General features: G+C 46.3%; 1 long non-coding RNA gene across 2 annotated transcripts; it reads right to left on the bottom strand.

Annotated features, from left to right (window-relative positions):
• Window positions 1-703: 703 nt before the first annotated feature.
• On the bottom strand, window positions 704-18967 carry LOC121139743. 2 transcript variants are annotated; one of them, XR_005876658.1, is made up of 2 exons: window positions 18850-18967; window positions 704-1050 (listed from the first exon to the last, which is right to left on the bottom strand). It is a non-coding gene; the product is annotated as an uncharacterized LOC121139743 (long non-coding RNA). The 2 variants fall into 2 exon arrangements; XR_005876657.1 differs by lacking the exon at window positions 18850-18967 and adding an exon at window positions 3438-3652.
• Window positions 18968-18993: the final 26 nt, after the last annotated feature.

The following is an 18993-nucleotide window of genomic DNA, read 5'->3' as shown; positions in this document are numbered from 1 at the left end:
TGGAGGAAGGGTTGTTCTAGTCAAAGTAACCCGGTCCCTTCAGAGTCCAGAGGTTAAACGCACATTCAACGGAAGAAACCAGGAATATTTAGTCCCTGTGTGTGCGTGCGTATGTAACCACAGAATTCCAAGCCTGTATAGCGCGGTGCTTGGTGTCTATATCATATGCTACCAGATACCAGTTGTATATTACAGGCTGCATATGCAATACCATATGGACACTATGAAATATCACATGTGTTGTCGGGATAATTTTACATTTAGTGCATGATTAAAATGCCCTATATTGCATACCTAGCTTTTCTGCCTGTGCGTGGGTTCGTCTAGCAAATCGCCTTCACCATCAACCTCAGATAAAACCTGAGTTAAGGTCTCTTTACGTAAGCTGGAGGAACAATATGGAGGCGTGGATACGGTTTGTTTTTCCTGCCCTGGGCTCTGCCACGCAGAGCTAGCACGCGCGCAGCTGTCAATACGCAATTCATCTGCTACTGGGCGGCTGCGCCTCTCACTCACGATGACATTTTTAAAGTGGCAAAAAAAAGAGCTTAAAGCAGCACATTTGTCACTTTTTTTTCTTTCTGGTGACCTTTTGAGCACTGGGGAAAATTACTCTGCGTGTACAAAAGCCTTTAATCACTACACATAGATGTCACAATAGTGTCATATAGCCGTGTCACTTAAATGTAAGGAATTCACATTGTGCTTTCCCCGGGCCGCTGTTTATTTAATTATGCAAGAATTTAAACATAATAAAACCTCATGCATAACTCTGAGCTGGGGCCAACATTGCGCTGCAACTGTCATACATCTCATTTTTAAAGTGGAAAGTCAGAAATAACTTACACACGTCCTCAGCTTCCAGCTTTTAAATGCTCATAGGGAACTGAAATAGACTTATTCAATACATCTATATTTTTAAAGGGGGCGTGGTGATAGGGCTCTGGAGGTTTGGAGAAGGAGGGGGAAAACTTGACTCGAAGCTGTGTTCAGATCAGCTGAGCGGTCTTGAGGCCATCACTGGACATCTGATTTCCACACCTGTGAAGGCTGAGTTAGGAAAATGAAGTTAGCAGATATTTTCACCTGACCTCTAAAAGCCACTAAGAATCTAGGCTATTCAATGGAACTTTGAGTTCAAAATGCATCATGTTAGGCTAAACATATTAATGAAATATTTACTTGTTTTAATGCACCAAAAAGAGATTGAAAATTTCAAAGAAACTGATACCAAACTCAGCAGAAAACTGCATAACACATTTGTCCTTTCTAAAAATAGAAACAGAAATATGCTATGCCTGGTGTTGAAAATGTCAAAGTATACAAGTGGCTTGTGTTTAGAATTGCTTTTATTCTCATCACTTTTCCATACATTTGAGACCAGCCTAGACTACGTAATAAGACACCATCTATAGGTAGGTAGGTAGGTAGGTAGGTAGATGGATAAATGGATGGATGGACAGACTGATAGACAGACAGACAGACAGACAGACAGGAGGAACTGAAGGAAGGAGTGAGTAAGAGACAGGGAAGGTAGATAAAAACATAACATTGTGGCTGGAGACTTGGCTCTGTGGGCGAACACACTTGCCTCATAAGCAAGAGGACCAGAGTTCCGCTCCCTAACAAGCACTCTTGGAAACGTTGGGTGTGGCCATGCACGCCCGTGTCTTTGGGGGATGCAGATGAGAGGACTGCTGGGGCTTGCTGGTTGCCAGCCTAACTACAGGCTCAGTGAGAGACCCTGACTCAAAGAAACGTGGCAGAGAGCAACAGAGGAGGACATGGACAATCTCCCCTGGCCTCCACTTAAACTCACACCCACCAGCAGGAAGGAGCGCTCACATATGGGAACACACACATACACACACACACACACACACACACACACACACACACACACATTCAAGTGTGCTACCCTACAAAATAGACAAACAAATACAGAACACACTTTCTCATGGGCACGGGGCTCTTTTGTGGGTCCTCCTAAGGGACAGGGAACCTTGTCTACAGGCAGCTACTGGTGGCCACCTGGTAAGTGGTGTCTCTTACTAGAGCTCTGGCAAGACCGTCTCTCCAAGCTTTGCCATGACAGCAACATGGTGACTTTAGCTCTCAGCTGTGGCCAGCATGCACTGCAACTGTTGTGTGTGTCTCGATTCTAAAGCAGAAAGTCAGAAATAACTTGCACACACGTCCTCAGCTTCCAGCTTTTAAGTTCAAATAAAGAACTTGCAGTTCTGGCATTCAGAGAAAAGCCAGGCAGGGAATCTAAATGTTCCAATCTCCCCTTCCAGTAATGGCCTTAGAGACCTCCTCCCCTAGCCGTTGCCAGCTTGTGAGCAGGGGACGAAAAAGGGCAGCTCTCTAGTCAAGGCCAAAGAACATGACATCTCTCCTCCCTGCTCAGTCTTCTAATGAGGCTGGAGCAATAAAGAAAGTAGAGGTGTCTTAAGAGAGTTCACAAAACATTATAATAAAGATGAGTGTAGGGTATCATTTACAATGAACATCTGTGTGTAAGAGAAACTTGTTTGTTATATTTGACATTGCAAAACAAATGACAATGACACATGGACCACAAGTAACTCTGAGAATGTAACAGCCACCAGTACTAGGTTTTCTTATCAGTGATGAAACTTTTCCAAACCTGGAGATAACCCTGAGATAACGTTATGTAACTCTGATGTATTTCCAACAAAACAGCCTACAAGTCTCCACAGTCCACACAGCACCTGCACGCTTAGACCATTCTATGTACCGTCAAGTGGTACAAATTTATTTTATGTGCATAAGCAAAATGATCACAGTCCAAGCTTTAAAAACTGGTTAAAATAAATCCACCTACACACTCAGCTCCTGGGAGTTTATGAAGCTAAACGGAATCATTCTGTGCAGGATAAGATGTTTAGCAGCCTTCCACACCTCCGTCTATGCTACGATAACTCCAATGCGATTATGACACTTAAATTTTCGGGGTGATGAGCTCCCAAATTCCCAGAACACTCCCAGACCCCATGTGGGGGGTAGGTGAGCAGCTCAGAAGTACACGGCCACCGCCCATCACTCGGAAGCACACGGCCACCGCCCATCACTCTGAAGCACACGGCCACCGCCCATCACTCGGAAGTACATGGCCACTGCCCATCACTCATCACTCGGAAGTACTCAGCCACCGCCCCCAGAGGAGCTGAGCTCCACGTAGCAGAGGACATTCTTGGTGGGGCTCACAATGTTATGGCACACAAAAACCAACAAAGAAGGGGGGGGGAGCCACCACACCAGACTTGTTCATTGGTCTTTGGGAAAGGCTCATCCCCGTCTCTGCACATCCCGAGGGCCCCGCCCGGGGCCTTGAAGAACTCCATCCGGCAGGTCGCACCCTGCAAAGCCCTGGAGTCAGGCTGAGGATAAGATATAGAGAGTGGTCACCTCACCTAACAGCTCTGTCTCCCCACAGTTTGCTGGGTCCAGGTTTGTGCCACAGCTAGCTCGCATGGGCTTCTGAAAGCTGATCTCCGGGATTTTTATGAGCCAGTTGACAACATGTTGGTAGCTTGAAATCGGCTATGGTTTCAACCACAGAAACTGGTGAGCCCTGGATGTCGAGGCCTTTCTTCCCCCTAGAGCCCATTATTAAAAATCTCCCGGGACACCGCTGCTTGAAGCTGTCCTCCAGCCTGCAAGAGAGGTCACTGGGAAATCGGGTTTGTTTTGTTTTGTTTTTTTGCAAATGCCCAACCTCCTGTCTAGCTTCACACTGGGATCCTTGGTGATAGCGCCAGCTCTGGTACTTCTGGACACACTGATTCTGTCTCTCCGAAGCAGCCGTGTGCGTGTGTCATGGGTAGGATATACAGACTGCTAAACTGGCTCACCTCAGATAGACAATTCTAGGAAATTCTAGCACCCCCATCTGTCAAGGAATGAATTTCCACCCTCCCCTAAATCTTGCAGTTGCTAAATTTTCCCTAAGATCTTCAGCTTGGACATAAACATGGATTCACTCACCCTTCTATCAATCTGCTTCCCCTGCAAGACCAAGTGTGGGGAAATGCCACCACAGCCTCAAGAGCAACTTGAAACTGACAGGGTCCCCGAGCTTCCGTTTCTGGCCAAAAAGAGTTAAGACTTTGTCAGCTCCAAGCCACCAGGGGCTCTAGGACTCAGTCAGATCTGCAGACTCAACACATTTTAGCTTTCAATCGAAAAGATGCCAACTGAAGCGAAATGGGAAGACATTTCCAGGGAGTGGTGAAACTAAGATGAAGGCAACAGGGAGAAATTGAAATAATCTCTCCTCTGAAGATTCCAACAGTGCTTTTACTGTGTACCTTGCTGACCTGACTGTACCTCATGCTCTCAATGAAATATTATCATAGCCATTTTACAAATGGCCGTGATGAGAATGGCCGTCTGAATCATCTAGCTTTTCAGAAGCGTCACCCTGCCCTCCCGACACCTTCCTCTCCATTATCCCTGCTACCTAATGTCTCCCGCCTGACAGTAACTGAGGCCTGCCTGAGCCACACCGAAGCTCGAGCTCTTCTGCGTGTGAGACTGTTTTTCAGAAGTTGGTAACAGTCAGCACTTAAAGTTCAGCTAAATGACTTTAGTGCATTTAGCATTTTAAAAATATATATCTATGGTATTGGCGGTGACTGTGCCATAGTTGGTAAAGTGCTTGCTTGGCATTCTCAAAGTCATGGGTTCGATCCCCAGTACTGTATAAACTGGGTATGTTGGTGCAAACCCGTCTCCCCTCCCAGTACTCAGAAAGTGGAGTCAGGGGCTTCAGAAGTTCAAAACCATCTCCAACTACATTGGAAGTTCAAGCTTAGCCTACACTACACTATGATACCCAGATTTTTTAAAAACTGTGTTTTTTTTTTTTTTTTTTTGGTTTTTCGAGACAGGGTTTCTCTGTATTGTTTTGGAGGCTGTCCTGGAACTCGCTCTGTAGACCAGGCTGGCTTCGAACTCACAGAGATCCGCCTGCCTCTGCCTCCCAAGTGCTAGGATTAAAGGCGTGCGCCACCAACGTTAGTATACATAAATTTAATTTATTAAAACTCTATTGTAAAGAACTTGTAAGTAAAAAAAAAATCACACAGCAAAATTAATCAGACTACAAACCTACATGCATTACATATAATCAATATATCTCCTTATGCTCTCATCTTTTATTTTTAAAGGTTTCTTTTAAAGGTGTTACAGACATATACAAACATGCCTGACAAGTTTTGACAGACATATAAACCCATGGAATCAATACCATGTTCAAGCTAGTGAATATATGCATCACCCCAAAACATCCTCATATGATTCGTCCTCTGGCTCACCTGCCCCCTCGGTCCAACCTGCAGGGCCACACCTGATACACTTTCTAGAGAACTCAGCAAAGCTTCTGTTCAGAGCTCCAGAGAAACAAGTCCATACACTCTGTCCTCCATAGCTGGCCCTTCCACTCAGCATAATGATCTTTTTAACGTTTGTTTATTTTCATTTGGTGTTGTATGGTGTTGCTTTGCCTTCACATATGTCTCTGCCAAAGAGGGTAGAGAGACAGCCACAGTAGCAGAATCTGCCGGCAGCAACCCAGGATGGGACACCAGCACAGGGAGCCCCAATCTCCCGGTCCCTGCCATGGAGTCAGTGAGGACTCACAGGGGACCATTTGCTTTGTTGTTTTGCTTTGTTTTGTTTGGAAGAAGAACCTGAGACACCATGATCTTCTCCATAACCTAGAACTCACTATGTAGCTCCAGGACGGCCTCAAATTCATCAAAGTCCCCCAATTCCATGTGTGAGCCACCCCGCCCAGCCCCCTCGCCTGCTGTGTGGGACTTTGCTGGCAGAGGCACAGTCTCCTGTTTACCGCGGCTCGCCCTAAGACTGCTTTAATTCGTGATGGAGTGGTCAGGATACCAACCTTTGGATCTTGACTTCTGCCGTTCCGCAAGACGCCCTTGTGAGGCTGGGCAGAGTGGTAAGAGTCTCAGCTCCAGCATCGTTAGGTCAAAGAGCTCTCTTGCTGTGGCTCAATGGTGATGTTTGCAATGGGGTTTGTCACATGTATTTTGACCTAAGATATTTTCAGCTTTCAGTGGTTTATCAGGAAGTTAGTCATCCCATCCGTCATAGGTTAAGGAACATCTGTCAAGTGGGTGAGTTAGAGAAAGGAGAAAAAGAGAGAGAGACCTGCAAATGCTTGGTCATTTTGTTACCACCGCTTTCCTTTAGGGGAAAAGAAAATGTGCCTAAAGCAGGTTGAAGTGCCCAGTATGATCAATAACTTCAAAAATAAATAACACAGGGGTCAGTAAGATGGCTCCTTAGGCGGTTAAGAGCGCTGGCTGCTTTTACAGAGGACCCGGGTTCAATCCCCAGTCTCTGTGTCAGGCAGCTCTCAACCATTTGTGACTCCAGATCCGGGGAACCAGATGGCCTCTCCTGGCCTCTGTGGGCACCACCAGGCAGGCACACAGCACACAGACACACGTGTGGGCAAAACACAAAGTCAAAATAAACAGATCTTTCTGAATGACTAAGTAGGCGAGGTCTCGTCAGTCTTGGTGAGCAGTCGAACAGAGGCAGCCAGGTGGGGAACTCCGGATTCCCCCTGACAATCCCGCAGTGACAGGAGACAGTCGCGGCGTTAGCCCTCACCACTGACACAGACCGACTCTCCTGGATCAGGCCCCGGGCCCGAGAGAGACTTCAGCACAATAAAAGCCCTGCTCCTCAGTCCTCCTCAGTCCTCCTCAGTCCTCCTCAATCCTCCCACTCCACACTTCAATTTGCCACAGAGGGTGCCTCATCTGAAATTCTCATCTCGTTAAAACTCAGATAAATGTGGCCTGCTTCGAGCCTATAGGTATTCACACCAGCCAAGAGGTCTGCACCACTCTTCAGTTGTCAAGAAAATACATTAATGCTTCTAAATCGAGGACAAAAATAAAATCGCTCAGAAATAAAGTTTAGCGTTTCTTTTTTTTTTTTTTTTGGCACTTAAAATATCCTTCTATTTGTGCTCCCCTAACTGAGCATATGACTTGCAAAGTGAAGTAGCCATAAATCAGGATGCTATAACACCCTCCTCAAGACATTTGTCAGGAAAAAATAATTAGCTTGCTGGCTAAGGGAACACTAATACAGCAGTCCATTCCGTTCCATTTGGTCCTTTTTCAACAATTTCAAAAGAGTTCCAGAGAACTAGACAAAGAAAATGAGAACGCTCACGATCCTTCCCCGGGCCTAATGAAGAGTATTTCTTGATGCTGATACAACTCTTGGACCCGATCCTTAATTCTGAACCTTTTGAATCTTGTCCATCAGTGGCAGACTTGTTCCGCTGCTGCAAGACATGATTTTTCCAAATTGGCCTGAGGGACGAATGCGGGTTAGAAACAATATTGTCATTGGCCTAACATTGGCAGGATTGGTGGAAAGTCAGACAACTGTTATGTTCTGGAGTTGTGGGCTAATAGTGCCCTCTGTTTTCCATTTCTGCTCCCATCAACACAGTTTCCAGATGGCCAAGAAGCCGCTGGAGTGGAAGTACAGACCCAATACAGCAAGGACCCATCCAGTAAACAGTTGTAACATCTCGTGGTTAAAAGCATCGATCTGGAAGCTCACGAGGGAGGCACAGCAGAAATCAGCAGCTTCATCCTGTCACCAAGTGCGTGGTCTGCTTAGAACAGTAAGCGCACCCCCCCCCCCCCAGATTCACCACACTCTAAGCAGCCCACTCATCCGTTCAAGAGCCGACAGACCACAGTCGACAGGAAGACTTGAAAGATTCTCCTGGGTCTTCCCAAGATTCGCAGACCATGAGTTCAAGGTGGAGGACAGGTCTACACAGTCTACAAAAAAAATCCTTCCAGAGCCAGTGAGATGGCTCAGCAGGTCAAGAGGCTCGCCAGTGAAACTGACCACCTGAGTTCGACACCCAAAGCCCACAAGGTTGCAGAGAACAGAACAAGGCATCCCCTGGCTTCCCGTGCACTCTGACTACACTGTGGTAGGGGCACGTGTACACACACACTTATGGTTATTTGATCGGTACTAAGCAAACAAATAAATATTTGTTTGTAGTCTTCCCAAGTGATTCCGACAATCAGAGAATCCCGAGTCTGCTTGCAAGAGGATCTTTCAAATGCTGGAGCTGAGTGAGGCAGGACTAACTGGGGGTAGCTCTGGGATTTCCCACGTCCACCCTGGATTCCTGCTATGCTCGGCCAAATGTTGGGGATCCTGCTGACTCTGCCTCCTGAGTGCTAGCGTTGGGAAAGCACATGTCATCCCACTGTGTGGGCCCTGGGGAAATCACACTGGGGTTCTCATGCAGGACATGGCTGAAATCCTAGCTACATGAAGGTCAGTGACTAAGTTTCCCATCAGAGGTTCGTTGGGAGCAGGCCCTGCGCCCAGCTGGCTCTGTGGCACTGAAGTCTGGGCACGCTTAGAGGATCTTCTTGGTCAAGGCACAATTGCCTCTGCAATAATTAGGTCTGAGATCAAATTGCCTGTTTGCATGAACAGCAGTCATCTGAGCAAGATAGCGCTCACCCTGTGCAAGCAAGGAAAAGCAGATAGACAGCTATGTGTCTTCCACCAGGCACAAGGCTGACTTTCAGTCATTCAAGACTCTGAGAATACTGAACGTTGAAATACCACAATCATGAGAATACCGAAGACGTTTGCAAGTGAAAACCAACACTTGGAAGCATAAACCAAAATTCTTATTATTTATACTGCAGTAGGAAAGAAACAGGGATAAGAGGAGGAGAAAGAATCTTTCATGCTTAGTTGGGAAGTCGGATCAGGAGAATGAGTTACAAAGAAGACTCTAAATGCCGGCAGCTGCAACAATAACAACGGTAATTAGTGCTGCCAAATGTTACTGTTTTAAGTTCTCTATGTCTACGGCTTTTGATCATTGTCCATGGCTGTGGCAGATTATATTATTGCTCTTAGGTTTTGATTGTTCTTTGGGTCTAGGGGTCAGAGTCTCACCCTGTTGTCCAGATTAGCCAAGTACGGGTTGGAGTATAGGCTGGCCTCAAATTCACAGCCATCCTCCTGCTTCTGTCTCCAGGGGATACAAACACGAGGCAGCACACCTGGGTTGCCTGTAGCTCCTCTCTGGTGTGTAAGCTACAATGCACGGCAGTGAGCTCATTGACCTTGGACCTGATCACATGACTTCTGGTGATGGGGGTGGGGAGTTGTGACCTAGTGGTGGTAGTTAGATTCTCATCCTTCTGTCTTGCTGTACAAATTTCCAAGCTGTGTCATTTGACTAAACACACGTCAACTGAAGCTTGGCATCAAGGAGTGTCCTGCAACAGGACTGTCCCAAGGAACACACAGGCTGGGAGCTAGGAAACCGGACGCCTGAGGTGAGCCGCTGAGCTTCAGCAACAGCTGACTAAGGCACGGGCCAGGATACAGACGACTTTCCACGCTTCGTTGAGACTGAAATAAATCTCCAAATATTCCATTGTCCTTATGGCACCTTTTGGTCTTAATTTAGAGACTTCAGCTCCTACTATTGTCACTGCAACAAATTAGGCATTTTTATTTGGAAAGAGAGATCTAAAAAGAACTCACAAAAATTCTGAATGGCTGAAAGAACTAAAAATGTACAAAACATGCATGCACACACATATACACATACATGTACACACAAAGGGACCATATGTATACACAGTCACACACACACACACACACACATCATTTTTGGTGTTTACTGTCTGAATTAATCAGATAACTAAATGGAACGTATGGGCCGATTCAAATAATGTGTCACCTCCTGGATGCACAAAATCGCCAGGCTGGCCACAGTTTTGTCTCGATGGACTATCAACTCCCTCAATTAGAAACATATTTAAAGAAAACGACCTTGACTTTGATCAGAGCTTGTATATTGGGTGTTCATGCCTTGTCAGGAGGAGGGAGACAGCTGAAGATAGAACCGTGAAAAGCAGAATTTCCTGGGGGCGATGCTATCCCCAGCCTTAAGCTCCTGCAGGTTCAGTGCTTCAAATCCCAAATAAACATTCAGAACCGCACAGAAAGTCGGAATTTGCTTCAAAAACAAATGCCAAGTTGTCTGATAAAAATGCCCACGCCTCCCTGGAATGCAACCTACAGCAAACATCAACTAAGAGGTGGAAACTTTGAAGTACTTCATTTAAAGCTAGATACAAGATGTTTTTCAAAAATTCCTGATGTTCATATTGTAGAAGGAAAGAGAACCAGTAAAATAAGAGCAAAAGGAACCCAGCAGGGCTGGGGAGATGGCTTAGTGGGCAAAGTGTATGTACGTGTGAGAGCCAGAGTTCCAGAGCCCAGACAGACCTCCAGTTACCCAACATTCAGAGGTGGAGACGAGAAGCCGGCTATCGAGAATAGCCACCTGGCAAGCTCTAAATATAAGGTGGAAACCAATTAAAGAAGACAGTCCAGTGTCAGCCTCTGACCTCCAAACGTGTGCACCCATACATGCAAACACACACACACACACACACACACACACACACACACACCATAAAATCAGAGGCTGGAGAGATGGCCCAACAGTTAAGAACACTTGCTACTCTTGCAGGAGACCCAGGCTCAGTGCCCAGCACCCACATCACTGCTCCTGGCCGCCTGCACCTTGAGTTCCAGAGGGTCTGGTGCCGGCTTTTGCTTTCATTGAGCACTGCATACACATGGTATGCATGCACACATGCAGACACTCATACACACAAAATAAAAATAAATTACCTTTGGAATAATGACATATGTGAGTAAATTTAACAAAAAGCTTTGAAGATCTCTATCAAGAAAAAAATGTAAGTTAGATGAGAAATATTTACCATGACCATGGGTTATACCAACCTGTGTACACTATAGCAATAACGACTACTCCTACGTTTTTTATATGTTCAAGTTAACTTTAATCTCAGTACAAGAAGGGTTTTTCTGAGAACTCAAAGGCCAGTTTTCAAGATGCACGTGTAGATTAGTGGATGAATAGAGAGGCAGTTGTATGACAGCGTAGCGTAGTTAGAGTGGGAAGTTCAGGGGTGTCTGTCTATTGTATCGTATCTTAGACTTTTAAACGAGTCATAACAGAAACCAAAGGAAAAAAATCTTACTAAAACACCAAAGGCTAAAATTAAGGTGGACAGTCCATCAAAGAACGAAGTGTGTATTGCATGAAGAAACTTAAAATAAAAGTTGCAATAATAAAGAAGGTGTTGTAGTGATTCGGGACCAGGTAAGAGGAGCTAACACCAAAAGTCATCTGCGAAAACCTGGCTTATGTCTGGTCTGAGATTATACATCACAGGGAAAGGGCGGACACTGCAAAATTGTATGAGGGAAAAAAACTTGTTATAAATCTTGAAAAGGGTAAAATATTAAAGCCAGGATGCTAAAGTTTAAGCCACAGCCCCCAGGAAAATGCAGATTAAGAAAACTACACGGAAATCCCACGTTACCCCAGTCAGATGCCCAGCACCAGAGCAGACAGGGTTACCGGTGGGGTGTCTCAGTGGTGAGCGCACTTTGCCTATTGAGCACAAGCCCTAACTGGGAAAAAAGGAAGGAACAAAGTGGAGGAAGGCTGAAGAAGACGAAGAGAGAAAGGACCCTTAACGAGCACTACAAACCGTACGACCCATCCATGCCATGCCGGAGCAGACACCTGATTCGGAGTCAGCCTGTTTGGCGACCCGGAACTCAAAGGCCGTCTGCCTGTTTGCCCACCCATGCTCACCACTGTAAGACGCCGAAATAACAAACCAGTCCGGGTGCTCACCGACAGAAGAGTGAGCCGCAAAAGCACATACAGGCATACACAGCGGAGCTGTGTTCATCCGTAAAGACCGTCGCTGCGTCATTCGCAGGAGTCTTGACTGAAAGAAATGGAAGTCATCGCGCTAAGCAAGATAAGACAAACTCAAAGAAAGCAAACACTGTGTGCGAGCGTGTGTGTGTGTGTGTGTGTGTGTGTGTGTGTGTGTGTGTGTGTGTTCTTTCCGTATAGACTCTAAATCTAAATGCATTGTCACGCATGTGACATGAAATGCATACATACACATGACCTGAAAGAAAAATGAAAACTACCGTCAGAAGTGGGGGGGATGAGGGGCTGTGACAGGAGCGTGAGTGTTCGCATATGAAAATGTAATAGTGAAGGCTGATGTTTTGCCTGATGGTTAGAAAAATTAGAGTGTGTCCTAAATATCTTCACAAAATTGTAAAGACTGTTCAAAAGCTACAACACAAAAAGCATAAACCCTGAAGTAAAAGTCTAGTCATTATGATTACACTAAAATAAAAAGCTGCCATGCGTCAAAAGACAGCATTGAAAGAGCAAATGTATGATCCCACACAGGGGGGGAAGTTGTTTTCAACACACATAACCAAGATCTGTACCCATATTTTATAAATTCTGCTTATGAATTCTTGACAAAAAAAATGGGGGCATCTCTCAGAAGCTGAAGCCCAGAAAGGATTCACCTGTGACCATAAACTGTAGGTAAAGTGCAAACAGGCCAGAAAAAAAAAAAAACAAAACAAAAAAAAAACCCTTCCAGGACACCACGGTAGAATGAAGCCGCCTAATGATAAGAGTCAGGGACATTCTTTGTAACCGAGGGTGATGCTTAGTGGATACTGTCACCTTGACAAGAGCACCTGAGGAGGGAGCCTCTGGGCGTATCTGGGAAATACCTCCTTTTTTTTTGTCTGTGTGGGTATTTTGCCTGATGTGCATCTACGAACTGTGAGTCTACAGATTTAATGTAGGACAGAAGACATCGGGTCCTCCGGAACTGGAGTTCCAGAAGGTTGTAAGTTGCCATGTGGGTGCTGGGAACCAAAAGTCTTCGAGAGCAGTGAGTGATTTTAAGCTCCATCTCCTGCCCTGTGTGAGAGATTATCTTGATCACATGATCATATGGAGGAAGACCCATCTTAAATGGGTGCTAGCCTGAATTCGATCCTCTGTTTCCTGAATGTGGGTGCACTGTGACCAGAAGCTTCAAGCTCCCGCTGCTATGACAGTCTGTACCTTGAACGGTGACTAAACAACCCTTTTCTCCCTTAAGTCGCACCTCTGCTGGGGTTATCTCATTGCAACAGGAGAAGCCAAGACACACAGCAAACCCACCCCTAAGCATGCATTCTAAAGAGAATGTTGCTCATGGTTTGTGTTCATAAATGTCATAGCAGCATCGCTTGAACCAACAGAATCTTAGCTCCAAAGGCTGGAGAGATGACTTGCCAGTTACAAGCACTGGCTGCTCTTGCAGAGGACCTGGGTTCAGTTCCCAGAACCTGCGTATCAGTGTAAAACTACCCGTAACTCCAGTTCCAGGGATACAATACCTTCTTCTGGCCTCCATGGCAATGCACACGTGTGGTACACACAAATAATGCAAGTACACACACATACACATAAAATTAAAATAAATAAATCTTTTGTAAAACACTCTGCTCCAATGTAAAAAAAAAACTAAGCCTGATGTTTATTAGTTAGTACAGCTAAAAATAGTGACTTTTAATATGCATACGGCTCTTACCAAGGGGCACGTTTGGACATTGTGTTGAGTAAATTGTCCATTGTGTAAATTAGCATAATGAGTAATTACACAAAGAAATGGCAGGGCCTGCTGCACACCCAGGCTGAATGTTATAAATATAACCTAACACTACTGCATAGCCTGACATAACATATAATAATATAGAGCCATTGCTCCATAGGCAGAAATAATGTGAAATTAAATCAAGAATAAGAAAAGGTGTGATCAAGCAAAGCAGGCTGATAAGCATTCACTGCATGGTGTGCTGCTTCCAATTGCTTTTAATCTGGTTTTAAGGTTTTTTTCTTTTCTAAGGATCTTTTTATTAAAAAAATTCTGTGTGTGTACGCATGTGCATGTGTGTGTATGCATGTGTGTGTGCATGTGTGTATGCATGTGTATGTGTATGCATGTGTGTGTGTACACCTCGCACATGCATGTGTGCAGCGTCTGTGGAGGCCAGAAGAAAGCACCGGGTCCTCTAGAGCTGGAGTTATGGGCAGTGGTGAGCCATCTGACGTGTATGCTAGGAATCAAAATCCCTTCGGCAAGGACGGCACACAATCTTAACTGGGGAGCCGTCTCTGGCCCTTCTAAACGTCTCCTAGGCGGAGGTAGATGGGAAAGTAAGGACGGAAGGTAGCGTATGTGACATGCTAACATGGTATCGTAGGCAGTGCTCCCGCGTAGAATCTCCCTGCTGTAGGACAGGGCTGACCAGCAGCGTGTCACTAGGCCACAGGAACATCTCCACTCTGGCAATTTACCAGGCTAGAGAGGGCAAGCTGACACAGTCATTAAAGGTGCTTGTGCCCAGACTGATGACCTAAATTCAAGCCCCAAGTTCCATATTGTAGGAGAAAAATGGCTTCAGAGAGCTGCCCTCTGACCTCCATACACGTTATGTGACATGTGCAAATTCACACTCATACACGCGTAAAATAAATTTAGCAACGTACATTGTAAAATAATAATATGGGCTGGAGAGATGGCTCAGCGGTTAAGAGATCGGTTCCCAGCATTATGTCCAGCCGTTCACAACTGCCTATGACTTCACATCCAGGTGATTTCTTCCGGCCTCTGTGGAGAACCACAGACACATACACAAATGAATAATAAAATAAAATATTTGGAGTTACAATAAAATAATGACGACGACGATGATGACGGCTGGCCACTGTTGGACATAAGGAAAACTCTTGACCGAAGCATCTGTGAGAGCTGAACACTACGAAACTGTGAAAATGTGTGAGCCATGACTACACGTATCTGAAGAAATGTAGTATTGAGCCAACAACGAACCAGGGCATGAAAACAGAGGTTATAACTACCTGCGAAATGTCCCTAACTAACTAACTTAAACAATACAGAATCAGGGATACACAGAAACTAAAGACCAACAAGACGCTATTGACACAAAATATGTGCGGCATTGGGATGAGAATTAAGTGTGATATGGACACACAATGAGCTATACAATCATTAGCAATAATGGTTTTTTAATTGGATGTGCGCACCTACATGTTCATTTTATGAGTACACACTATCTGTATGGACCTTACAGCTTAAAAAAAAAGGACAGGTCCGGAAGGATGCTAAAAAGAGAAAGACAGAAATAGAAACCTAAACAGTTTATCAAACCAGTGCTGGGAGGATGGCTTAGCAGATAAACTACTCACTGGGCCTGGACCAGGACCTGAGTTAGGAATCCCTAGACCTCAGAGAGTGCCCCTCTGCAGTCCCAACCCTCCTACAGCGAGGAGGAAGCCTCAGACGTGTGATGCCCAGCTAGCAGATGTCTCAAAAAAGTAGGAGAATGACAGACACACGAGGTTGACCTCCGATCTCTACACACACACCCCTGGCATGTACACACACACACACACACACACACACACAAATGAACACAAATGCAGGAACACACACACACACGCTATAATAAAAGTGTGTTTGAAAGGGACAAAAGAGACAACTCCTCAGCAAATATTAGCGCTTCTCGTGCCTCTCAAGTTTAAAGGGGGAGTACTAAACAAAGACACACCTCTGGCTTACATGCCACTGAACAAGTTTGGTGAAGCCTGCAGAAGGTGTCGCTTAGAGGCCCACAAAGAACGTGAACTTCGAGAACAGCGCTTTCTCCATCGAAGAGCGAACAAGCCATCACTTTGTCTTCTGACCTAGCAAACAGAGTCCCAAAGGACTCTGAACCACATATGGAATGTAGCTTTTATCCTGGGAACAGTTAGAAGACTTTGAAGGGTTGAAGGTTTTTTGTGTTTTGTTTTTTTTTTTTAAGGAAAACATTGGGCCGGGCAGTAGTGGCGCACGCCTTTAATCCCAGCACTCGGGAGGCAGAGGCAGGGGATCTCTGTGAGTTCGAGGCCAGGCTGGACCTCCAAAACAATACAGAGAAACCCTGTCTCATAAAAAGAAAAAGAAAAACATTGGACTCAATGAACTGAGGCTATATTTTAGGAAGATGGTAAGGGAAGACAGAGAAGTTGGTACACTTAAGCACCTGAATGAAATAGCCCATAGAATACTGTGGCATGCGCTCAGAAACCTTTTAATTTGAACTCATCACTGGACAACTATCGTAGGTCCAGAAAAAGTATATATATAAACAGAAAGCAAATAACCTTCGCTTCACTTCAGCCAGACATGACATACACGCATTGCTTCTCTCTTCCTGGTTTTGCTTTGTTTCTGTTGTGAAAGGGTCTCACGCAGCCCAGGCTGGCCTTGAACTCGATACATAACCAAGGATGATCTTGAACTCCTGATCCCCCTGCCTCCACCTCCAAAAATGGTGGGATTGCAGGCATGCGCTTTGACACCTAGCTATACACATGGCAAAATAGTTAAGGCATAGCTGGAAGGGAAACACAAAGCAGGCACGTAGTTCACAGCCGTCTATGCCGCGGCTTCGGTTAGGACAAAATGCCTTTGCTTCCTTTCTCCGACGCCCAAGTGATGGCTTACTTGACGACATGTTTGTGTTCGTGGGACTACTGCTCAGGAGGAGAACAAAGAGTCTTGGCGGTGAGACTGAGAGACACTTTCCCCACGGATCCTCCATGGTACTTTAAGCAGAGCCCTCCAAGCCAGAGACGCCAGAACTGCGAGTGACCAATGCACCATTGGTCTTCCCCAAAACGATCCCTCCGTAAAAGCTGGGAGGGACCAAGGCTAGTGACAAATTTCTCTCTAGCGGTGGCATCTGATTACTGCTCATTTGACTTGCCAAAGGGCTCAGGGGTGACTGGAGCAGCCCACAAGTATAATAAATTGCTACCTTCATGTCTTGACTGACTTGTAAATCTTGAGCCTTTTCCGGGACTAACTTAGTAAATTCATTTATCAAAATTAAAACTAGGTTTTCAGAATGCTGCCTCACAAACCCCAAGGAACTCTGGGAGATTACCCTTTGGAAGATCCTGCTAGTCCAAACGCCCGTGGGTGACAGAAACAGTGGTGACTAATGGCAGGTGCTGTCAGACATGTGCCCCACACGGTGGCATAAGTCAGCCACCGGTCAAAGTAAGAAAACGTGCACCCGATGCTCTCTGTGGATGGAACGAGCCCAGTGAACAGTTAGAGCATCCTCAGGCATTCCCTTTTCCAGGAATACCAGAAACCTTTATAAGTGCCAGAGCTCTTCAGTATTGTGACGTGGAACTCGTAGTGTCAGCTGTTTGCTTTAGTATGAGTGTGCGGCGTGTGTATGTGTGTTTGTGTGTGTGTGTGTGTGTGTGTGTGCAAACACACATGTTGCAGGCGCATGGGCACATGTGTAGAGAGGCCGGAGTCTCTCACTGAACCTGCAGCTCGCTGGTTTAAACTAGACTGTCTTGTCATGGAGTCCCAGCCATGCACGTGTCTCTGCCAACACAGCCTCGGGGAAACAGGCACATGTTGCTATGCTCTGCTTTTAATGGGAGTGTCTGTGATTCGAACTCGGGTCCTACCTCATGCTTGCGAAGCAGAGCCTTTCCTGACATCTTTCCCCATCCCTGTTTCACACTTTAAAGGAGCATTTCTAGGGGAATCCGCAGCAGCCATAGAATAAGGCCTGACACTCAGAGTAAATCGGTCATAGCTTTTCTATGACGCCGTCCCCGGGTGTAGACCCCCCCCATCAATGAAGCACGATGCTCTGCCCCCCCCCCACTCTATTTATAGCCTGTGCCGCTGTCTTAGGACCTCGGAGGCATCTCATCCAAATAGCCACATTCACAAAGAACATTCCCGGCACCTCCGCAGAGCAACCCTTGACATTTTCCCTCCCCTTCCTGTGCACCCGCTCCTCCGTGCGTCTGAAACAGCAGCTGGACGAGTTAACGGTCCCCTCGGATCTTCCGCCCCCAAAACAAAGCTCTCTTGGGCTCAGAGCAGGCCTAACGATATTCTCAACCAAGTGCCACCTGGACTCACTACCCGCTCAAAGGTACAGGTCAGACCCAGATGGGGCATAACACAGCGTGTGCCCCCGTCAGAGTGCCCCGGACTCTGTAATTACACTTTATGAAACTGTCCCTTCAGAGTCTTCAGACTGGTGGGGAAACAGCTTTCAGTTCCTTTGGGGGCCACTAGCTTATGGCGTAACCATTAACCGGGGCGCCAAAAGAATGTGGGCCACACAAACCCTGTTGGCTTTATCAGCCCCTAGTGAGGCTTGTGCCTTGACAGTTATTGGATACTGGGTGAACACTAGGTGATTAACTCACCCATTTTTGTCAGTATTTACAGCTAGGAGACACACTCGATTACGGTGTCCTCTGGAAGCTGAGGGACTGAGACGCTGGGAAGGCAACTTCCCCAAAGCTAGTGAGTAACAAGGTTAAAGCCACACCCTGCTCACCCGGATCCTGGACTCCCTCTCCATCATCACCAGTGAAGCCCCGGGTGAGTCCCAGCGGCAGGTGGAAGGCGAGCCACAGGGCTTCGCTGGATAGCACCGCCCTCCCTGCCCCACCCGGGCTTCAGTTCCAAGACAAAGCTATTCAAAGCCACTGCAGGGCTAGTAGCTGGGTGCTGGCCTGCATGGGAGTTGTGGAGGTCAGCGGGCAAGAAGAAGGCACCAGAAAGTGTCACTCCAGTGAGGGGACACCGTGAGGGGGGACACCAAGGCCCACCCTCACGGAGAGGGCGGCCAGGCCTTGTACCGAAATGCAGCGAGAAGAGGACACGTAATTGCATGGGATCCAGATGTACTGGACTCAGCACAGGTGAAGTGAAGCTTATTCGGGAAGAAGGCACTTACACAGGAAACGGATGACCACCGCGGTTCCCGCTCCGAGGATCCACCCAGCCTGCTCTCCGTGACCCAACCGGAAGCCAGAGAGAGCCACCTGTGCCCAGACCCCAGACCTGTAACCACTATTCATCATGGCCGCACCTGTGACCA

Source organism: Mesocricetus auratus, unplaced genomic scaffold, assembly GCF_017639785.1.
Source record: "Mesocricetus auratus isolate SY011 unplaced genomic scaffold, BCM_Maur_2.0 Super-Scaffold_100001, whole genome shotgun sequence".
NCBI lineage: Eukaryota > Metazoa > Chordata > Mammalia > Rodentia > Cricetidae > Mesocricetus > Mesocricetus auratus.
The sequence above is the reverse complement of the archived record's forward strand: the minus strand, read 5'-3'. Positions and strand labels throughout refer to the sequence as shown.